General features: G+C 41.2%; 1 long non-coding RNA gene across 2 annotated transcripts in view; it reads left to right on the top strand.

Moving 5' to 3' along the window:
* Positions 1 to 21329, top strand: part of LOC106507388 — a 159367-nt gene that overhangs the window by 64803 nt on the left and 73235 nt on the right. Inside the window, exon 3 of one of the 2 annotated variants that reach the window (XR_001303325.2) lies at positions 8809 to 9399. The exons of the other annotated variant lie outside the window; for it this stretch is intronic. This is a non-coding gene — a long non-coding RNA (uncharacterized LOC106507388). Of the gene's footprint in view, positions 1 to 8808; positions 9400 to 21329 lie in introns of those variants that run through there. 2 annotated transcript variants of the gene reach the window in all.

The following is a 21329-nucleotide window of genomic DNA, read 5'->3' as shown; positions in this document are numbered from 1 at the left end:
AGATGAACAGCAAGGATGTATTGTATAACACAGGGAACTGCAAAAAAAAAAAAAAAAAAAAAAAAAAAGAGTGAACATCCAGACTTTAGAAACTGCACCAGCTCTTGTGTATTTATGGGCTCATTCTAAGAAAGGCCACAGAGCAGGACCTTACCTTGGAAGTTTTCTTTTGAAAGGGGAGGCAGGTCTAAAGTCAGGAATGAATACTGGGGAGTGAGGAATTAAACTCCTTTGACTCTGTGGGCCTTAGGAACCAGAGAGGTACTGGGATTAGGAACTTGTTTTATTAAAAATGAGCATATGGGAGTTACCGTTGTGTTTCAGTGGTAATGAACCTGACTAATATCCATGAGGATGTGGGTTTGATCCCTAGTTTTGCTCATTGGGTTAAGGATCCAGTGTTGCCAGTGAGCTGGGGTGTATAGATCACAGATGTGGTTTGGCTCTCACGTGGCTGTGGCATAGGCTGGAAGATGCAGCTCTGATTTGGGAACTTCCATATAACACAAGTGCGGCCCTAAAAAGCAAAAATAAATAAATAAATAATAAAGGCATATGTTTAAGGACATTGCACTAGAGTCTATGTGTGGTTCATAATCAGGTTTCTAAAACATGGTCTAGAAGGGAGAGGTAAACTTAGGGATCTCTTGAAATTAGTACTGGGCCTTGGTTTCTAGGTTTTGCAGGCACTGTATGTAAAAGGGGTTTCAATCTTACTGCCTTACTTCCTTTTCTTCAGTCTCTCCATTATCCCCCAAACAGTGAGAACATATGGTTTATTTGACCTGTGTAAACTGGGACTTGAGGAAGCATCTTACCAGGCTTTAGACAAAGCAACCTAAAGGAGAGGAGTGGCCTGATGGGGACCTCCAATGACAGGCAGGGTCATACATGCTAGAGCAAGTGATGGTTCACAGGAGCCTGGAGCCAGGGGACAATCAAGAGAGACTTGAAGAGCACACAGGCATTTCTCAGGGAGTCCAGAATGCCTGGCATGACTTATCCAGTCAAATGGAATAAGGATCTCAGATACTGTAATTTGAGGAATGAAGATACATGAGAGAGATGGACCATCCTGGTTACATTTAAAAAACAGATAGTTTATAGTTTTCACCTTCACTTTTTAATACAAGATATCCTTTATTCTTTTGCTATGTTCTTCTAAACCTTTATGGAGCAACAGATGTGAATTATAATTCTTAATGACTTCTTTCCCATCTCTTTTTAATGAGATGGCATCCTATGTGTTTTGCTCCCTTTTGTGTCTAGTCTGCTCCCACTCATGTACGTTCCCACCAACCCTAAATCCTTCACACAGGCTTCTGAATTCTCTAGCACCTTTGAAGCAGATGCTGCTGCTCCTTCCTTCTCACCTCTGCCCCCATCTCGTGGACAGTTACTGCGCCTTCCCTCCCTTTCCCTCGAACTTTACTGCTGGCCTTAAACGAAACGAAAAATTATTTAAAAATTTCCATGTGCGATCTACATTCTCTAATTCTCAATTTTTGAAGATTCTTCAGGAAGTCCCCACAGTCTCTGCTCACACTGAGACTTTAGCCAGTATATCAGGACCTGCTGCTGTGCTCAGGTGTACCTGCTACATCTCTGGGCCATGGCCTTTTCCATCCTCTGCTTGTCAGTGTGTCCACTTTGCTCAGGGCTTTACTGTTAGCATTTTATCTCTAGGCTTAGAAAAATGAGAAATCAGTTCATCTTTTACAAAATGACTGGAGAACCCCAGCCTAAAGCACTCCATTTCTTTTCTTATGGGTACAAACCTTCTTTGTCATGGTTTTTCACCTTTCATTTCCCTGGTTTTCCTTTTGTTGCTTCTGATCTGTTTTTTTTTTTTTTTCTTTGTTGAATCTCTAGCTCCTAGAGCAGTGCCTAGTATACGGGTGCTCAAGAAATTCTTGTAGAATGAATGAGTGAAGGAAGGAACTTGAACCAGAACTTCGTCCCTCTTCTAAATTCTCAAGAAAGGAGGTGGGCCTAACTCTGGATGAAACTTCAGAGTAGGTCAGAGTTCTCTGGTATCCTCCTTTCTAAATTTTATTCTGCAGCCTCCAACCCTTGAGAATTCCATGCTGTCTCTAAAGTGTTGATAATATTGTCCTTTAAAGCCTTCCTCTTTCATGAGAGCAGTGAAGCATTACAGAGCAGTCACCCTGTCAGGCATGGTGTGTTGCTTTATAGGGACTCTGTGACCCAATGCCTACAATAGACTTAGGAGTTAATTGATACCATTTCCATTGGCTAAATGAGGAAGCTGAGGTACAGAAATACTAGAACCTTGGACAATGTTCCACATCTGGGAAGCTTGTTAGGATCTGGGATTTTGAATATTGGTAGAACAAAAGCCAGAACTCATGTCCTTCACAGTTATGCCGTCTCTCCACACCTCAGGTTCCAGAACGCTCTGTCCACCTATTCCCCTTAGTGTTTGCATAAATCTGATAGGTTTTTTTTTTTTTTAATGCTATAAGGAAACACTCATGAAATAATTTATGGTTTTGTTTTTAATATTTAGGGTGAATATTGGCATCCTAAACATGTGTTCTGTGACTATGACCTAATGATAGTTGATGATTTTATAGTGTACACTTAGAAAATATTTATAAACACAGTAATAATTCTAGCAGTCTCTAAAACTCATTTTTTTATTGGTTAGTCATCTCTTCTGCCCTTGCCAAACCCCCTCACCCGTGCATTTATCACACCCCTCCTAAGAGTGAGGCACTGTACTAGATACTGGGATGATAGAGATTCTTAAACTCTTACGTACAGATTCCTCCCTCGGTTAAATCTCCCTGGTGTCTTGCCATTTTCTTAGGGTAAATGGCCAACACCTAAGCCTGACTTGTAGGACCCTGCAGGATCTGGCCTCTGTCCCCCTCCCATCACTGTCATCTCATTCTCATTCTCTCATCCCTACCTACCCCTTGCCCCCCAGTGAATGAACTCTCCTGAACTTCTTTCGGTCAGCTTACCCTCTCCAGGTTTAACATGTGTCATCTCTCTGCCTGGAACACTATTCTCCACATTATCTAAACTTGTTTTTTTTTGTTTGCAGCTGAGATAGCGCTCTCTGAAGGAAGTTTTTCTAACCCCCAGAATCTGGCTTAGCCCTTCTCACAGCTTTCTGCATACCCTGGGCTTTCCTGATTATAGACAGGTGAGGTCCTCACCGTTTTATGCCCTCAGCTAGCACAGCGCCATCCTGGGTAGAGACATAGTAGTGTGGTGGTGAGAGGCATGCAAGGGGATTGGGTGTCTGGGTAAGTGCAAAGATTTTGACTTTTAGAATATTACCTGCTTTTTTTTTTTTTTTTTCCCCCCCTATGCTGGTGGCATATGGGAGTTCCTGCGCCAGGGACTGAACCCATACTGCAGCAGCAACAATGCTGGATCCTTAACCTACTGAGCCACAAGAGAACTTCTGCTTTGCTTTGCTTTTTTTTTTTTTTTTTTTTTTTTTTTTTTTAACCAGACCAAAGCATCACATTTCCTTCCAAATAACTATTAGTAGTATCTTCATTTATCTTGCTGTAGTTTTGCTGTCTTTTCTGGAAGGCTCCCAGTTCAGCCTTTAGTCCTCTTCCTTCTTCGAGCTCAAAGTATGCTAAAATCTTCTAGAAAGCCAAAAAAGAATTGGTGACATGACACCCCTTATTTTGGCCAAAGTGCTGTGTTACACATCTTGGGAGTTTCTTGCCAACTTCAAAATCCCTTTGCCTAATGTTGTGTGTTCTCTAAAAGATACAAGGAGCTGCCCTGGAATCACTTAGATTAATCACAGGGCATCTGCCGCTGAAGTTGTCATATGTGCCTGAATGGAGGTTCCAGCTGTTCCAGAAGCCACCAGCTGACCACTGTCTTGGCAGTGATTATTAGAGGGGTGGGAAGTCTAAATTCCAGACAAAGGGTAGGGGTCCTTGGGGTCGTGATTAACTCCTCCCAGCATTGCTTCTCTGGTGGGAGCAGATAAAGGGAACCATGTGTGTTTTTTCCCCCCATCTTTCAACTGACCCAGAAGTATTTGATTCAATGTTATGAAAAATGCAACAATAGCAAATCGTTCCTTTTGAAGCACTATCTACATGCTTAATTCTTAGGCATTGTAAGAATGCTGTCTATGTATGTCTTGGAAGGTATGAAATTAACTTTGTCAGAAGTTTTATTTAATTACAAAACTAAATTTCACATATGCTCAGCTTTTGAAGTTTGATGTTTACGTTAACTTTGTTCTTTCTTGGTTTTTTATTTTTTTATTTCTCAGTCTGTCACTTCTCATGACTCAGCTGTTGGAATGCTGGGCAGAGTGATAAATCCAAATGGTGTGCAGGGGATATTATTGTGGTAACGAGAAGAGGAAATACTATCTTGTGACTGTCAAATGTCATCTGCTTCACATTCGATCTAGTTCATACTTACATTAGGACTAAGGCAGAAACAGGAAAAAAAGTGCCAAAAAAGAGCACAATCTTTCTCACTGACTTCTTTCTAGGATGATCCCTAGGACTCCAGCGTTGATTTCTGCCTGACTTTTCCTTACAACCTCCACCAAATCAGGAGGGGGTTGTGGGGGAGGTGCATCTCTTCTCTTGGCTGTGGTTATTAGCTCTGCTCCCAGTGCTCCCCTTCTTGGAGTGGCCTCATCACAACTCCCTCTCCTGCTCCCTGCCTGCTGGAACCACCAGTTCCTACAGTTACCATGGTCACACTGAGCCTAAAGGTCATGGCTGCTCTGCCCAATAGTGAAGCCAAGAGAAAAAAAAGCAGAGCTTAGTGCTGAAAATAGAGATAGTCATGGTTACAGTATTTGGATCCCCCAGATCCAGTAATGTGTGAAGTCAGCCCTACCTTTTGGCCTATTATGCTTAAACTAGCTTTAATGGTATTTTGACATGCTTCAAATCTTGGCTTATAATGGCCCAATACATTGCTCCAATGCTGTGATAATAAAAATCCCGTTTTCTTTCCTAGAAGCTCATGTGTGCTGATTTCTAGATGGTCCTTCCTGGGCCCATGGCAGTTGTGTCAGCTAATGAATGTCTTTTTTTGCAGCTCTAAATTCTGGTTTTGTTTATTTTATTTTTTATCGGCTGCCGTATTGGACAGATTCTGTGTGGCATCAATAGAAGACCACTAGAAACTCAAGACTGATATCCTGCCAGCTTCAGTGCCCCAGCAAAAAGAAAGCATTTTTTCTTTCATTTCTTTCTTCCTTCCATTTCTTTTTTTCTTTTCTTTTCTTTCTTTCTTTCTTCACACCTGCAGCATATGAAGGTTCCCAGGCTAGGGGTCTAATCGGAGCTATTGCTGCTGGTCTGTGCCAGAGCCACAGCAAAGCCAGATCTGAGCTGCGTCTGTGACATACACCACAGCTCAAGGCAATGCTGAATTCTTAACCCACTGAGCAAAGCCAGGGATCGCACCTGAAACCTCATGGTTCCTAGTTGGATTTGTTTCCACTGTGCCAGGATGGGAACTCCATCTTTCTTTCTTTTTTTCTTTTTAGGCCACAGCCAGAGCATTTGGAGGTTCCCAGGCTAGGGGTTGAATTTGAGATGTAGCTGCCAGCCACAGCCACAGCCACCCCAGATCTGAGCCATGTCTGCGACTTACACCATGGCTCACGGCAATGCTGGATCCTTAAGCCACTGAGCGAGACCAGGGATCGGACCCAGATTCTAGTGGACCATGTTCATGACCACTGAGCCACAGCAGGATCTCCAAAAGCATTTTTTCTTATAGAACTACTAGAAAGATCTCAGAGATGATTCTGACTGGCTTGGGTCCAGTCAGAGACTAATTCCTGAAACAATCAAAAGGGAACTTTTGATGGGCCAGGCTTGATCTCATGACCATCCTTGGGCCTGACAGTGGGGTCAGCACCATCAAAACAGGAAAGATATGTCCTAAGGCTGAAGAAAGGGATTATGGGAATATCTATTTGTTTACCACAGGGCTACTCTTTGCCTTAATCTTGGCCTTTAAGCAGGGTCCTGGGTTGTTCATGAAGACTCCCATGTTCTGGGAAGAGTGGGCTGTGACCTTCCACATCTAGAAGCCTTTCTACTACTGCACAGTTTTCTCTCCCCTGGTGTTAATACTATGCCTGTGCCTGTTGACTATTTTCTATCTTATCCTGATTTCCTTAGGAATCAAAGCCTGAGGCAGAGGCTCCTGTGCTACTTCTTTATTAGGGAGCACAATCCCAGGGAATATGAGGGGAAGGAAAGTGAAAATGAGTCAGGAAAGGGAGGAAAGCCAATACAAAGATGCATCACCACTTGGTGTCTAGAGCAACTGAGAGCTCAGACTTGTGGGATGATCTTCTCAGAGATTGTGTAAATGACTGGTCTGCAAGGTATGTCTAAGGGAGGAAGTTATAATAATTCATCCACTGGCTCCTGTCTGCCCTTGATCAAAAGTTAACCACATGGGTGTTAATTCCTCTGAATACCTGGGATGTGTATATGTGGGCTCTGCGGCACATCCCATCTCAGTATTAGCAGTGAACCCTGGGAAGGAGGCAAGAAGTACATGATAAAATTATGAGGAGAGACATTGTCTGGGCTCCTACGTTATGAAATGGTGCCCTCGGGATGAGGAGGCACAAGGCCAGTCAGAGGATCTTCCAAGGCAATGGCCAGCTCAACTGAAAAGATTTGGACAAAAAGGTTTATGACGCAAACTACAGTTGCTAATTGATACTTATCATTTCCCTCCTCGATCTCTTCTAGAATTCATCTACCTGTGGCCAATATTTCAATAGGTCTGGTGTGCTTACCCAGTAAGGTGACTCAAACCTTTCATCCTTAAGGTTTTCTATGCTTTGCTTATGTCAGGCTGCGGTTGCTACAGTTGTCTGTTCACGGTTAATTACTGACACAAGAAGCATCAAGGGATGTTCCAGGGAATCCTCTGCTTCTAGACTTAATCCTTCCTTCATCCTTTGGTTGTCAGTTACCCCAGCTCCTCATGGTTGTTGAGATCCATCACTCTTACCAATGGATGACTCTTTGTCCAGTAGCATGAGGAAGCTAGTGACCTTTAGTATTATAGTTGATAAATTCATTGGAATTAGTTTGTGTTCAATAATGGAAAACCTTATTCCTCACATTGCTCATTTTTTCTCTATCCCCATCTCAAATTAGGAAGTAGGATGAGAAAGTAGGTCACCAGGAGTGATGAGGAAAGGGGCCAGTTCTGCTTTTACTCCTTGGTTCCCAGGCTCCTATATTCTATGTATTGGGAACAAAGCATTATTGGTCAAATACAAATGCCACATTTTGGACAAGAAAGCCTCAACTCCATAGGGCTGTCCACAACCTGGCACTTTAGCTGTGAACCTTTAACAGCCTATTGACTGCTTTGTTAAGTTGGCTGCTTTTGGGTGATGAGCAGTTGGTCATATGTTCATGTACCTATTGTTGAGTTCTTGATGAGAAATTGCTCCCTTGGTCCAAGGCAAAATTGTGGGATGTCGTTATAAAAAAGACACTCTAGAAGTCCTTGGATGATACTGGCTGGGAAGGAAAATCCATATCCAGAGTAGAGACATATTCTGGTTGGAATAAATTGCTATCCACTCTAGGATGAAATGGATGTTATAGAACTAACGTGCCATCCAACAGTTGGACAGTCTTCTCTAGGATGGTGCCATATGAGGGCTCAGCATTATTCTTTCCTGCTGGCTGCTCATGCATGGGACAGCATAGCTAGATGAGTCTTGCTGAGAGGGAGTTCATAGTGAGGAAGCCTTGTGCAGCCTCCATTCCTGCCACCATGATCACTCTGTTCATGGACTCATTGTGCCAGCTTGAGGCAGTGAAGTAGACAGTCTGGCTCATACCCACATGACAAATCATTCCTATCCATTTGGTCTTTGAGAGTCTCCTCCATGGGGAAAGCTCTTTGCAGGGAGTGAGACATAATATTTGCATATTTGGTGCCAAATGTCCTTCATTATATCCCTTTCAAAGACCTCTTTTCCTCAATCTTCTAATCCATTCCTTTGGGCCCCTGATCACCCAGTCAATCCATTGCCCAGGATTCCTTGTATATCTGTATTCGAAGCAATCTCTCCATACAAGGTGAATGATAAAATAGATGGCTCACAGCTCTGCCCACTCGGATTTCATTAACCATCCTTTAGGGTCCTTCCTGAAGAGGCCTGAAATCCTAGGAAACAGGAATGAGGGCAAGGGGGAAGTGAAGCAAGCAAGGTGGAAAATCTAACATGCTGATGCCTTGCTCAAGTGATATTGGACCTCTAAATGACTATTTGTCAAGATGGTCTGTTCGGTGGAGAAAGGAAAAAGACTTTGTTCCCTGGTCAGAGTTTTGCCCCAAGTGTTCATTCTTATACACTTTTGGGTTGCATATATTTGGGTTCCAACTGAGTCCTATAGAGTCTCACTCTTCCATGATACAGGTATGTGATGAGATGCTACTGGGCTGAAATTGGACAGATTTCCCACAGAATTGGTAGCTTCTGCAGCCACCGAGCTTAGAAAAAACAGCCAAATTCCCTGGGCATAGATGAATATGAGGATATGACATGATGCATAAGATGTGTCTGATTTCATTTTCCTTCCTTATGGAAACCTTCCTTGCAGAGTGATGGTACACTTACCGTATATTCCATACAACCTCCGTAGCTCCCCAAACATCTTTGTGAAGTAGGCAGGTATGCTACTGGGGAACATAAAGGCAAATCTGAGGACATAAAGTTGAATCAGACTTGGTCAGTTGTTTTCTCTCAAGAATTTTGAAGTCAGTTACATCCTCATTTGACAGATGAGAAAATGAAAGGAAGGAAATGGTGATTTTCTTCAAGTTGTTCAACCAGAACATGGCAAAGCTGGACCTATTGACAATATTTTATGACTTCCATTCCAAATAAACTGTGCTGCCTATCCCCGTTACTGGAGTATTAAAACAGAAAGTGACTGACAAGCATGGGTTCATGACTCATTGCACAGGTTCAAGTTTAAACCTTGCCTCACAGTAGATGAGATTTCTAAGTTCTTCTGTGATAATAGCATATCAGTAGATTCAGGTTTTTTTTTTTTTAATGCTACATTTGCAGTAGGTAGGACTGACAAATTTATTGTTGAAGGGCATCTCTCTATCTAATTGCAAAAATAAAAACATCAATTGTAATACCTTTAGAAAATGCTTACAAATAAAAATTGGAAATAAAGCAAATAACACTGTATCTAATCTTGTTGATTTTAACATGTTGTGACTATCTTTCCATATCTTTTAATAGTTGACTATATCTTCATTTTAATAACTTTATAGTTTCCATTATGTTTATATCATCATGTGTTTAATTATTTATTGTTGGATGTCAATTTTCTCAGTTTGTCCATATTAAAAACTACTTCATTGAATAGCCAGAGAGGTATATCTTTGTGACATTGATAATTTAAAATAAAAACTTCTTCATTATGAAGTTTCTGATACAAAAAGTCTGCACTCTGATGATACATATAGATACTTGTGTGTCCCTTATCTTACTACCTTGCCAACCTTGGGTATGATAATTTTAAAATATTCATGTGATAGAAAAATATAAAATAGAAAATCTTTAATGGATACAGGGAAAATATTTTGCTAAAAAGGTAACAGGAATTCTAATCCAAATAAGGATAGAGTTAACATGTTAATCTGACACTTGCATATGTTCCTTGTGGTAAAGTTTTTCAAAAGTGATCCCGATTATTTCCTTCCCCGTGTCTGGCTTTGGCAATGCGATTTGCACTATCTCCCATCAAAGGCTGGAGTCCACTTCCTCACTCCCTGGATCTGGGGTGGACCTGTTTTTGTTTGGCAAACTGGCCCAAAACACAGAGGGCACGGAGAGATGGCAGAAAGAGGCAGACCTTCCAGATTGGTAGCTGGCAGGTATAATGAGCTAGGGAAATTACATATGAGACTTGGCCTTGAGTGGCTGCATGAGGAGTAGATGTCCTCATCCAACCTCCAGAATCTTAAAAGGTCACGTAGAGGCCTTAGCTGGTGTCAGTTGTGTGTTCTGTCTGCATGGTCTCCACCACACCTTACTTTCCCAAGGGTGCTCCCTTGTCCTTGAAGTGGCTGCTAGTGAGGGAACAGTAGGTAGGACCTCTCTTCCAAGAACAGAGGAGGGCATGAGGAGCCCTCCAGGTCAACCAGCAGTCACATCCTTTGGATGACCACCTCTAACAACTTGTGACTTGCTTTGGCCCATAGACCATAGCAAAAGTGGTTTGCTGTTTCTGAGCCTAGGGCCCTCAGAGGCTTTTTACAGTTTCATTTGCTCTCGTGGAATCACCATGTGAATAAGCCCAGGTTGCCTATTGGATGATGAGAGATATGTGGCCTGGGCACTCCATCACCCCACTAGCCAAACAACTCCCAGAAGCAGGGCTGGGTAGCTGATCTGTAGTGGAAAACAAATATGTGAATGGTCCAGCTGAGATCAGAGTCGCTCAGGTAAACACAGTTGAAACTGCTGACTCTTAGGTTCCTGAGAAAAAGAAAGAATTAGTGCCCTACATTATCACATTTCCAGATAGTTTGTTACCCAACAAAATTAACTGAAAAAAAAAATTCATCGTATTTTGGTGGAGAAGGTAACATTGCTACTTGATGAAAAATTTTAGCTGAAAAATAGGAAAAATATTGTTTCCAAAACAAAAAGATCAAATCATCTGATTGTTATAAGCACAGTATTATAAAGTTATAAAAGTGAAAATAGGAAGTTGTATGCCCTGGCAGTTATTAAATGTTTATGAATTCATTTCCCCGTAGGTATCCTTGGGAACTGTTTTAGGTAGGCAATTCTGCAAGACTGGTTAAGAGAAAGGATCTCTTGGCTGAGAATAACATTATGCAGGGTTTAGTCCTAATTCTAAAACTAGAAAGCCATGTGAATTGAGAACCGGGTGTTTTTATCTCTGTGGGCCTCATTTTTTACCACTGCAGAATAAAGGGCTTTTAATAACAGCAACAACAATAGCCAAGATTTATTGGCTGCTTATTCAATGTGACAGGCTCTGTTCTGTGGACTTTCATGTATTATCTGATTTCTTACAGTTGTGGCTCAAATATCTCATCTGTAAAAGTTAAAATATTATCTTTTCTGTTGTGAAGATTAAATGAAATGAACCGAAATCATCCCTGGGGTATGAGGGTGCTAATAGTCTGACGCTGATCACTATTTTCTTTATAAGACGATGAAATTAACCATAGTACTTTTCATCTTTATTTACCAAATTGATTGTTAAATACTTATGAGGTAGGTGTTTTTTTTAAAACAGAACTTTGCTTCATTCACTGGGGATCCTTTGGGACTGGACTTCTCAAGCCAATGTCAATAAATGCTAGGTCAGCAGTTTGTCAATAACTCAAAGGTCTAGGCAGCATTTGGCTGAGCTTGGAGAAAAATCAAAAATTTCAAGGAAAACCTGAGAAATTTTGCCATTCGTATGGCTTTAAAGATTGACTATTTCAAGCGACTTTCATATCAACAGATGCCAAGGAGGGGACGGCGTGCATCCATCAGACTGACACTTGGCAGGGATTCTTCCCCCCCCCCCCCCCCGCTGTACAGCAAGGGGATCAAGTTATCCTTACATGTATACATTTTTCCCCCACCCTTTGTTCTGTTGCAATATGAGTATCTAGACATAGCTCAATGCTACTCAGCAGGATCTCCTTGTAAATCTATTCTAAGTTGTGTCTGATAACCCCAAGCTCCCGATCTCTCCCACTCCCTCCCTCTCCTGTTGGACAGCCACAAGTCTATTCTCCAAGTCCATGATTTTCTTTTCTGAAGAGATGTTCATTTGTGCTGGATATTAGATTCCAGTTATAAGTGATATCATATGGTATTTATCTTTGTCTTTCTGGCTCATTTCACTCAGTATGAGAATCTCTAGTTCCATCCATGTTGCTGCAATTGACATTATGTCATTCTTTTTTATGGCTGAGTAGTATTCCATTGTGTATATATATACCACATCTTCCTAATCCAATCATTTGTCGATGGACATTTGGGTTGTTTCCATGTCTTGGCTATTGTGAATAGTGCTGCAATGAACATGCGGGTGCACGTGTCTCTTTTAAGTAGAGTTTTGTCCGGATAGATGCCCAAGAGTGGGATTGCGGGGTCATATGGAAGTTCTATGTATAGATTTCTAAGGAATCTCAAAACTGTTCTCAATAGTGGCTGTACCAGTTTACATTCCCACCAGCAGTGCAGGAGGGTTTCTTTTCTTCACAGCCCCTCCAGCACTTGCCATTTGTGGATTTATTAACGATGGCCACTCTGACTGGTGTGAGGTGGTATCTCATGGTAGTTTTGATTTGCATTTCTCTTATAATCAGTGATGTTCAGCATTTTTTCAAGTGTTTGCTGGCCATCTGTATATCTTCCTTGGAGAACAGTTTATTCAGGTCTTTTGCTCATTTTTCCATTGGTTGATTGGCTTTTTTGTTGTTGAGTTATATAAGTTGCTTATATATTCTAGAGATGAAGCCCTTGTCAGTTGCATCATTTGAAACTATTTTCTCCCATTCTGTAAGTTGTCTTTTTGTTTTCTTTTTGGTTTGCTGTGCAAAAAGCTTGTCAGTTTGATTAGATCCCATGGGTTTATTTTTGCTCTAATTTCTATTGCTTTGGGAGACTGACCTGAAAAAATATTCATGAGGTTGATGTCAGAGAGTGTTTTGCCTATGTTCTCTTCTAGGAGTTTGATGGTGTCCTGTCATATATTTAAGTCTTTCAGCCATTTGGAGTTTATTTTTGTGCATGGTGTGAGGGTGTGTTCTAATTTCATTGCTTTGCATGCAGCTGTCCAGGTTTCCCAGCAATGCTTGCTGATTAGACTTTCTTTTTCCCATTTTATGTTCTTGCCTCCCTTGTCAAAGATTAATTGACCATAGGTGTCAGGGTATATTTCCGGATTCTCTATTCTGTTCCATTGGTCTGTCTGTCTGTTTTGATACCAGTACCACACTGTTTTGATGACTGTGGCTTTGTAATAATTTTTTGTAATAATTTGTAATAATTTCTTGTAATAATTGTAGTAATTGCGGCTTTGTAATAATTTTTTGAAGTCTGGGAAAGTTATGCCTCCTTTTTGTTTCTCAGGATTGCTTTGGCAATTCTGGGTCTTTTGTGGTTCCATATAAATTTTTGGATTGTTTGTTCTAGTTCTGTGAAAATTCCATGGGTTATTCGATAGGGATTGCATTGAATCTGTAGATTGCTTTGGGTAGTATGGCCATTTTTACAATATTGATTTTTCCAATCCATGAACATGGAATATCTTTCCATTTCTTTACATCTTCTTTAACTTCTTAGATTAAAGTTTTATAGTTCTCAGCATATAGGTCCTTACCTCCTTGGTCAGGTGTATTCTGAGGTATTTGATTTTTTGAGGTGCAATTTTAAAAGGTATTGTATTTTCATATTACTTTTCTAATCTTTCATTGTTGTTATATAGAAATGCGACTGATTTCTGAATGTTAATCTTATATCCTGCTACTTTGCTGAATTTATTAATCAGTTCAAGTAGTTTTTGGGTTGAGTCCTTAGGGTTTTCTATGTATAGTCTCATGTCATCTGCATGCAGTGACAGTTTTATCTCTTCTCTTCCTATTTGGATGCCTTTTATTTCTTTTGTTTGTCTAATCTCTGTGGCGAGGACTTCCAAAACTATGTTGAATAGCAGTGGTGAGAGTGGGCATCCCTGTCTTGTTCCAGATTTGAGGGAGAAGGCTTTTATTTTTTCTCCATTGTGTATTATATTTGCTGTGGTTTTGTCATAAATGGCTTTGATTATGTTCAGGAATGTTCCCTCTATACCCACTTTGGCGAGGGTCTTGATCATGAATGGCTGTTGGACTTTGTCAAATGCTTTTTCTGCATCTATTGAGATGATCATATGGTTTTTGACTTTTCTTTTGTTAATGTTGTGTATGATGTTGATTGATTTGCATATGTTGAACCATCCTTGTGAACCTGGGATGAACCCTATCTGGTCATGGTGTATGATCTTTTTGATATGTCATGGGATTCGGTCGGCTAAAATTTTGTTGAGAATTTTTGTGTCTATATTCATCAGATATTGGCCAATAGTTTTCTTTTTTGGTGGTATCTTTGTCTGGTTTTGGAATTAGGGTGATGGTGGCATCACACAATGTCTTTGGGGGTGTTCCTCTTCTTCAACCTTTTGAAAAAATTTGAGGAGGGGCACCAGATCCTCTTTATATGTTTGATAGAATTTGCCTGTGAAGCCATCTGGTCCTGGACTTTTATTTGTAGGGAGTGTTTTTATGACATCAATTTCATTTCTAGTGATTGGTCTATTCAGTTGGTCTGTTTCTTCTTGACTCAGTTTTGCCAGGCTATAAGATTCTAGAAAATTGTCCATTTCTTCCAGATCATCAAATTTGTTGGCATATAGTTGTTCATAGTATTCTCTTATGGTATTTTGTATTTCTGCAGTATCCGTTGTGATTTCTCCTTTTTCATTTGTAATTTTGTTTATTTGAATTCTTTCTCTCCTCTTTTTAGTGAGTCTGGCCAGGGGTTTGTCAATTTTTTTTTTACCTTTTCAAAGAACCAACTCTTAGTTTTATTAATTTTCTCTATTGTTTTTTGAATCTCTATTTTATTGATTTCTTCTTTAATCTTTACAATTTCCTTACTTCTGCTGACGTTACGTCTTTTTTGTTCTTTTCTGATTCATTTAGATGGAGGGTTAAGTTGTCAATTTGGGATCCTTCTTTTTTGAGAAAGGCCTGTATCGCTATGAATTTCCCTCGGAGCAGTGCTTTCGCAGCATCCCATAGATTTTGAGAAGTTGTGTCTTCATTATCATTTGTTTCAAGGTAGTTTTTAATTTCCTTCTTGATTTCCTCATTGACCCATTGATTTTTTAGTAGCATGTTGTTTAGTCTCCATGTAGTAGGTTTTTTCTCATTTCTTTTCCCATGGTTGATTTCCAGTTTCATGACATTGTGGTCAGAGAAGATACTTGAAATAATTTCTATGCTCCTAAATTTGTTGAGGTTAGCTTTGTGTCCCAATATGTGGTCGATTCTTGAGAATGTTCCATGTGCACTTGAGAAGAATGTGTATTCTGATTTTTTTGGATGTAGTGTCCTGAAGATATGAATTAAGTCTAACTTTTCTATTGTTTCCTTTAGGATCTCTGTTGCTTTATTGGTTTTCTGTCTATAGGATCTGTCCATTGGTGTGAGTGGGGTATTAAAGTCTCCTACTATGATTGTATTCCTATCAATTTCTCCCTTTATGTCTGTTAGCATTTGTTGTATGTATCTGGGTGCTCCTATATTTGGGGCATATATGTTGATGATGGTAACATCCTCTCCTTGGATGGATCCCTTAATCATTAAGTAGTGTCCTTCTTTGTCTTTCTTTATGTCTTTTGTTTTAAAGTTTATTTTGTCTGATATGAGTGTTGCAACTCCTGCTTTCCTGTCATGTCTATTGGTGTGAAATATTTTTCCTCACCCTTTCACTTTCAATCTATATGTATCGTTTGTCCTAAGGTGAGTTTCTTGTAGGCAGCAGATTGAAGGTTTTTGCCTTTTTATCCACTCAGCCACTCTGTGACTTTTGATTAGCGCATTCAGTCCATTGACATTTAAGGTGATAATTGATAGATGATTATTTATTGCCATTTTGAACCTCATGTTCCACTTGATTCTATGGTTCTCTATTCTTCCTTTCTTTTTTTTTGTTGGATGGCCTCCAATTATTTTCTGCTTGAGTGTATTTCTTTCCATTTTTTGCGAATGCAATATTTAGTTTTGGCTTGTGGTTGCCATGTTTTTTAAGTATGCTAACCCCTTCCTATAATTGTGTGTTTTAGTCTGATGGTCCTGTAGGTTCGAACACTTCATTACTATATTAAAATTAAGAGAAACAAACAAACCAAAAAAGGGTCTATTTATTTCCTAAAATCCCTTGCCCACATTTTATGATTTTGATGACTCTTTTTTTTCTTTTTAATTTTATTTTGTTGGAAAAATATTCATGATTAAATCTGTATGCTGGTTTATTTGAGTGACTGCTCTCTGATTGTGTTTTCCTCAATCCTAGTTCTTCCTCTTCTTTTTTTTTTCTTTTTCCTCCATTTCTTTCCTTCCTTTCTTTTTGGTTTAGAGAAGCCCTTTTAATATTTCTTTTAGCCTGGGTTTTGTATCGTGGTATTCTTTTAGCTTTTGTTTGCTGGAAAAAATTTTTATTTCCCCTTCTATTTTAAATGATATTCTTTATGGGTTGAGTATTCTAGGTTGCATATTTTTTTCTTTTAGCACTTTAAATATCTCTTGCCATTCCCTCCTGGTCTGTAGTGTTTCTGTAGAGAAATCAGTTGATAACCTTATGGGGGTTCCCTTATAGGTAACATTTTGCTTTTCTCTTGCTGCCTTTAGGATCTTCTCTTTATCACTAACTTTCACCATTTTTATTATAATGTGTCTTGGTGTGGGTCTATTTGGGTCCAACTTGTTTGGGGCCCTCTGTGCTTCCTGTATCCTGAACTCAGTATCCTTTAGATTTGGGAAGTTTCCAGTGATAATTTCTTCAAATATTTTTTCCTTCCCCTATCTTTTTCTACTCCTTCTGGAATTACTATTATGCGTAGATTGGCCTGCTTTATTTTATCCCATAGGTCTCTTATATTGCTTTCATGTTTTTTCATTTGGTTTTCTGTCTGCTGACCTGATTGGGTGATTTCCATTATTCTATCTTCCACATCACTGATTCGTTCTTCTGCATTATTCATTCTGGTTTTTACTGCCCTGAGCTCAGTTTGTATCTCTGCAAATGAATTTTCTAGTTTTTCTTGGCTCCTCCTTATATTTTCTAGTTCTTTTCTGAGGGTATCTGCATTACTGTTCATATCTTCTCTTAATTCCTTCAGTATTTTCACTATTTCTCTTTTGAACTCCAGGTCTGTCAGACTGCAGAGATCTGTTTCATTGTTGTCTTCTTTAGGTGAGTTCTCCTGTTGGTTTGACTAGGGGTGGTTTCTCAGCTTCTTCATCTTGCCTGTTGTTTTCTTTTTCCTGGTGGAGTTGTACTCTCTGTAGCTGGGCAGGGCTTGCCTTGGCACTGCTGTGGAATGTTTCCTGAGGGCTGGCATTGTTGGTCAGTCTTCTTTGAGGCAGTGCAGCTTTTCTGGAGGGTGGGTGGGGCTAACAGGGTCTCTCTGAAACAAAGGAGGACTTCCTGAGGGCAGACAGGACTGGGAGTTTTGCACCGTGATGGAAGCACATTTCACTTGGCCGGGCAGAGCTTGCTCTGGTGTTTTTGGGCTGTGGGGGCTCTTGCAGGGGGATGGCAGTGCTGAGTGGCTGTTCTGCAGGAGTGCAGCACCCCCTGAGGGCTTGAGCAGCTAGCTGGGCCGCTGCGAACACAATAGGCTCTTCCCCAGGGTAGCCCGATGTGGAAGGACTGTCTGAGAATGTACGCAGGTCTTTTCATGGCCCAGCCAAGCTTGTTCTCGCTTTTCTGGGATGCAGGCCTTTCCTGGGGAGCTGGTTGTGGTTTGTGCTGCTCTGTGGAAGTGTAGCCCCTACAAAGGGCAAGCAGGCCAGGGCAGGGACAGCCCCTGCAGTGGTAGGCTTCTGGCAATTGTTGAGGCCAGCCCTCCCAGATGTCAGGCAGCCCCAGGTCTGGCATAAGGGATGTGGGGGGGATGCATTGGGAAGCACAGCTTTCTGATAGTTGGTGGGCTGGTAAGCTGACTGTGGCATGGGGAGTATTCTGTGGGGGCCCACCCCTTCTTCTCTCCCCTCCCCAGCACTGGCACAGACCCAGCTCTTCTCCCAGGTTCCCTCTGATGTGGCTTTCCACTTCCCCACCCTTAGTGTATTACTCCCTCCCTCTGTCCTGTCAAACTTGACAGACCAGTTCCTAGACCTCCCAAGCAGTCTCCACTCTACCCACCCCAGCCCTTTCCCAGGGACTAACCTCTGGAGTCAAGGTCTCGGTGCCCAGCCCCCACCCAAGTGTCTCAATTTTTGGTGACTGTACCAGTAGTTCAGATGATCTGTTTGGTTGTCACTCTGCTTTTCAGAACTCTGACTTACTGCTACATTCTTCTCTGCATCTGGAGATTCCTCCTGTTTGGTTGATCTTTCCGTTGAGTAGGTGACTTTCCAGGGTGTGGGATCCCTTTCTCCTCTGCAGTTCCCTTTCGGGAGTGCCCATCCAGTTCAGATTCACCTTCTCTCACTCTCCTCTTTTCTCTTGTTTTACCTTGTAATGTCATGAGATTCTTGCCGTTATTGGAGTTTAGGTTCTTCTGCTAGCAATTGGTTGCTGTTCTGTGTGAGTCATTTAACCTGTAGATGTGTATTGTGTGTGTGTGTGTGTGTGTGTGTGTGTGTGTGTGTGTGTGTGTGTGGAGAGGGCAAGCATGTCCCCCTACTCTTCTGCCATCTTGCCTCCTCCCTGGCTGGGATTCTTGAACCTGCATGAAGCACAAATGATAAGGGAAAATTTTGATTTCTAGAAGCTATTAGATTTAGTGTCTGTTGGTAAAGGAACACTGCTATCTAGAGAGGGATAAGGCAAACTGCAGAGTGGGAGATAGTATTTGCACTACCTACAAACACAAATATTCTTATCCCATGTGGCAATAAGAAAAAAGTGTGTGAATAGAAAAATGGGCAAAATACTTGAATAGGTACTTGCAAATATCCAACAATGCTAATATCATAAGAAAAAGTGCGTGAAATCATCAGTCAAGGGGGAATTACATTAAATCACAATAACTGGGATGGCTAAAATGTAAAAGATAATACCAAATCTTTGCAAAGATGTAGAGTAACTCTAGTTCTCAAACACTGTTAATGGGAGTATAAATTGGTACCACAGCTTTGGAAAACTGTCATCTCTACTGAAAGCAAAAGCTTGTACATCCTCCCAACCAGTTATTTTACTCTTGGTTATATGTTCAACAGGAAACGTGTAAATCATGTTTACCAAAAGACATGTACAAGGATTTTTTAAAATGCTACTTGTAATAGAACAAATCTGGAAATAAGCACATGTCTGTCAACAGTAGTAAATGTGGTATATTCATAAACTGTAATACTTTATTTTTCATGTCCACACCTGTGGTGTATGGAAGTTCCCGGGCTAGGGGGTCGAATCAGAGCTGCAGCTACAGGTCTACACCACAGCAACATGGGGTCCAAGCCGCATCTGCAACCTATGCTGCAGCTGCAGCAATGCCAGATCCTTAACCCCCTGAGCGAGGCCAGGGAGCAAACCCTCATCTTCATGGACACTGTGGGTTCTTAACCCACTGAGCTGCAGTAGGAACTCCTGTAATGCTTTGCAATAACATGGATGAATCTTATAGAAACGTTTAGTAGATAAAGATGGGCACGAAAGAGTATATGTGCCATGACTCCAGATACAAAGCTGAAAAGCAGGCAAACCAACCCATAGTGTTAAAAGTCAAGGGGCTGGTTATTTGGTGGATGATGACTAGGAGGAGCAAATGTTTACCTTAGGGATTTTAATGACCGAGATAAGGGCATTTAGGGGCTTCTGAGATGCTGGACATGTTCTATTTCTTGATCTGAATGAAATGATACAGGTGCTCACTGAATATTTGTTGAGCTGTTTATGACGCGTGTGCTTATCTGTATGCTTATTAGACTTCAGTGGGTAAGTTCATCTTTTTAAGTCAGTGGACTTATGGGAGCTGTTAGTGTCCCACAGAATAGCCATGGGGTTGTAGAAAGCAATGGCACTCAGATGTGGCACGAGCAGAGTGTGCCCTTTCATGGGAGGGACCCGATTTTTGGTACTCGGTACTAGCTCTTTTTTTGGGAGGGGGGATGTCTCTTTTGGTGTTTCCATAGCATATGGAATTTCCAGGCCGGGGATCAGATCTGAGGCACAGTTGTGACCTAAGCCGTAGCTGCCAGGATCCTTCTCCCACTGTGCTAGGTTAGGGATTGAATTTGTGTCCCTGGTGCTCCCAAGATACTGCCGAAAGGCCTCACAGCAGGAACTCCAGTACCAGCTCTTGAGTGGCCCCAGGATCCAGTAACTCAGAAAGGACCAGGCCCAGGCACTTTAGTTCTGGTTGATGATGATGCATATAAGCAAAGATCACAAAGTCTGGGGGCGCCTGGTAGAATGTAGGTGAATCCTGTGGATTCAGAGAACAACAATAAGGTCAGAGGAGAATTAGTAAAAGCTGAAGGGAGCAGGAGAGTTAGGACTGACATCCAAATACCCAGAGCAAATAGAAGGTTATAGATAGGAAGGCAGATTTACAAGGTACTTTAGCTTGCCTGCTGATCCAAGGGCAACAACTGTTTACTCTGGTGATGGGAAGTTTTCTTCTTGGTGAGGACAAGGCTGTTTTTTGCTCCTCAAAGTAAGGCAAGACTTGCTAGGTTCCTGGTGGTTGAAGCACAGAACAAGAGTGAGAATCTCCTGGTGGGGGAGAATTCAGTTCTAATGGTTTTGATGATTCAGGGAGGAAGGGTAGTTACTTCCATCAGTGGCAAGGGAAAACTCACTGCTGTGTGGGCGCTGTGCAAAATAATTAGGACCAAAACCCATTTAATTGGAAGATTTCCTACCTTAGCTGCTCTGGCTTCTAGCAGAAGAACAAACAACAGTTGGTCCTCAAATGCTAATCGTGATACGGCGTGACTCCATCCCACTAAGCATGAACCAAGCGTGTGTTGGGAAATGCAAGTGAAATACTAATGCTTGCATAATACCTCATCTTATACAGCACTTTATCCTTTCAGATCACTTTTCCAAATGTGATCCCATCTGCAACTCCAAACATCCCTCGAAGGGAGGGAGGGCCAGCCTGTATTCCTATCCATTTAAACAGATGACTTAGCTGGGTCCCAAAGAGGAAGGCGTGACCGACCAAAGGGCTTAGAACTCCAGAGCGCTGGCATTACTTCCCTCCTGAGATGCTTTCTTGGCTAAACTGTGATGCATGGTGCTGGAACGCTCACTAAAGGCAACATGGGACATGGAGCAAAGATTTCTTTTTAGATTTAAGAGGTTGCACATGTTGCTAATGCTGATACAGGATTTAGAAATGGAAGCCTGAGAGGTGAAGTCTTTTTTTTTTTTTTTTTTAATTTTAAAGTTCTTATTTCTAGGAACGAGCAACACCTGGGTTTCCTAGAGTCCAAAGACTGGCTTATTTTTCCATTGATAAGACCTAAGAGCCCTTTGCTGGAAACTCATCATGCAGGATCATACTTCTCTGACTTCCAAGAGCATAAGAATCACC

The sequence above is a fragment of the Sus scrofa genome, chromosome 3 (assembly GCF_000003025.6).
Source record: "Sus scrofa isolate TJ Tabasco breed Duroc chromosome 3, Sscrofa11.1, whole genome shotgun sequence".
Lineage (NCBI taxonomy): Eukaryota > Metazoa > Chordata > Mammalia > Artiodactyla > Suidae > Sus > Sus scrofa.
Note: the sequence above shows the minus strand (reverse complement) of the source record. Positions and strands in the feature narration are given on the sequence as shown.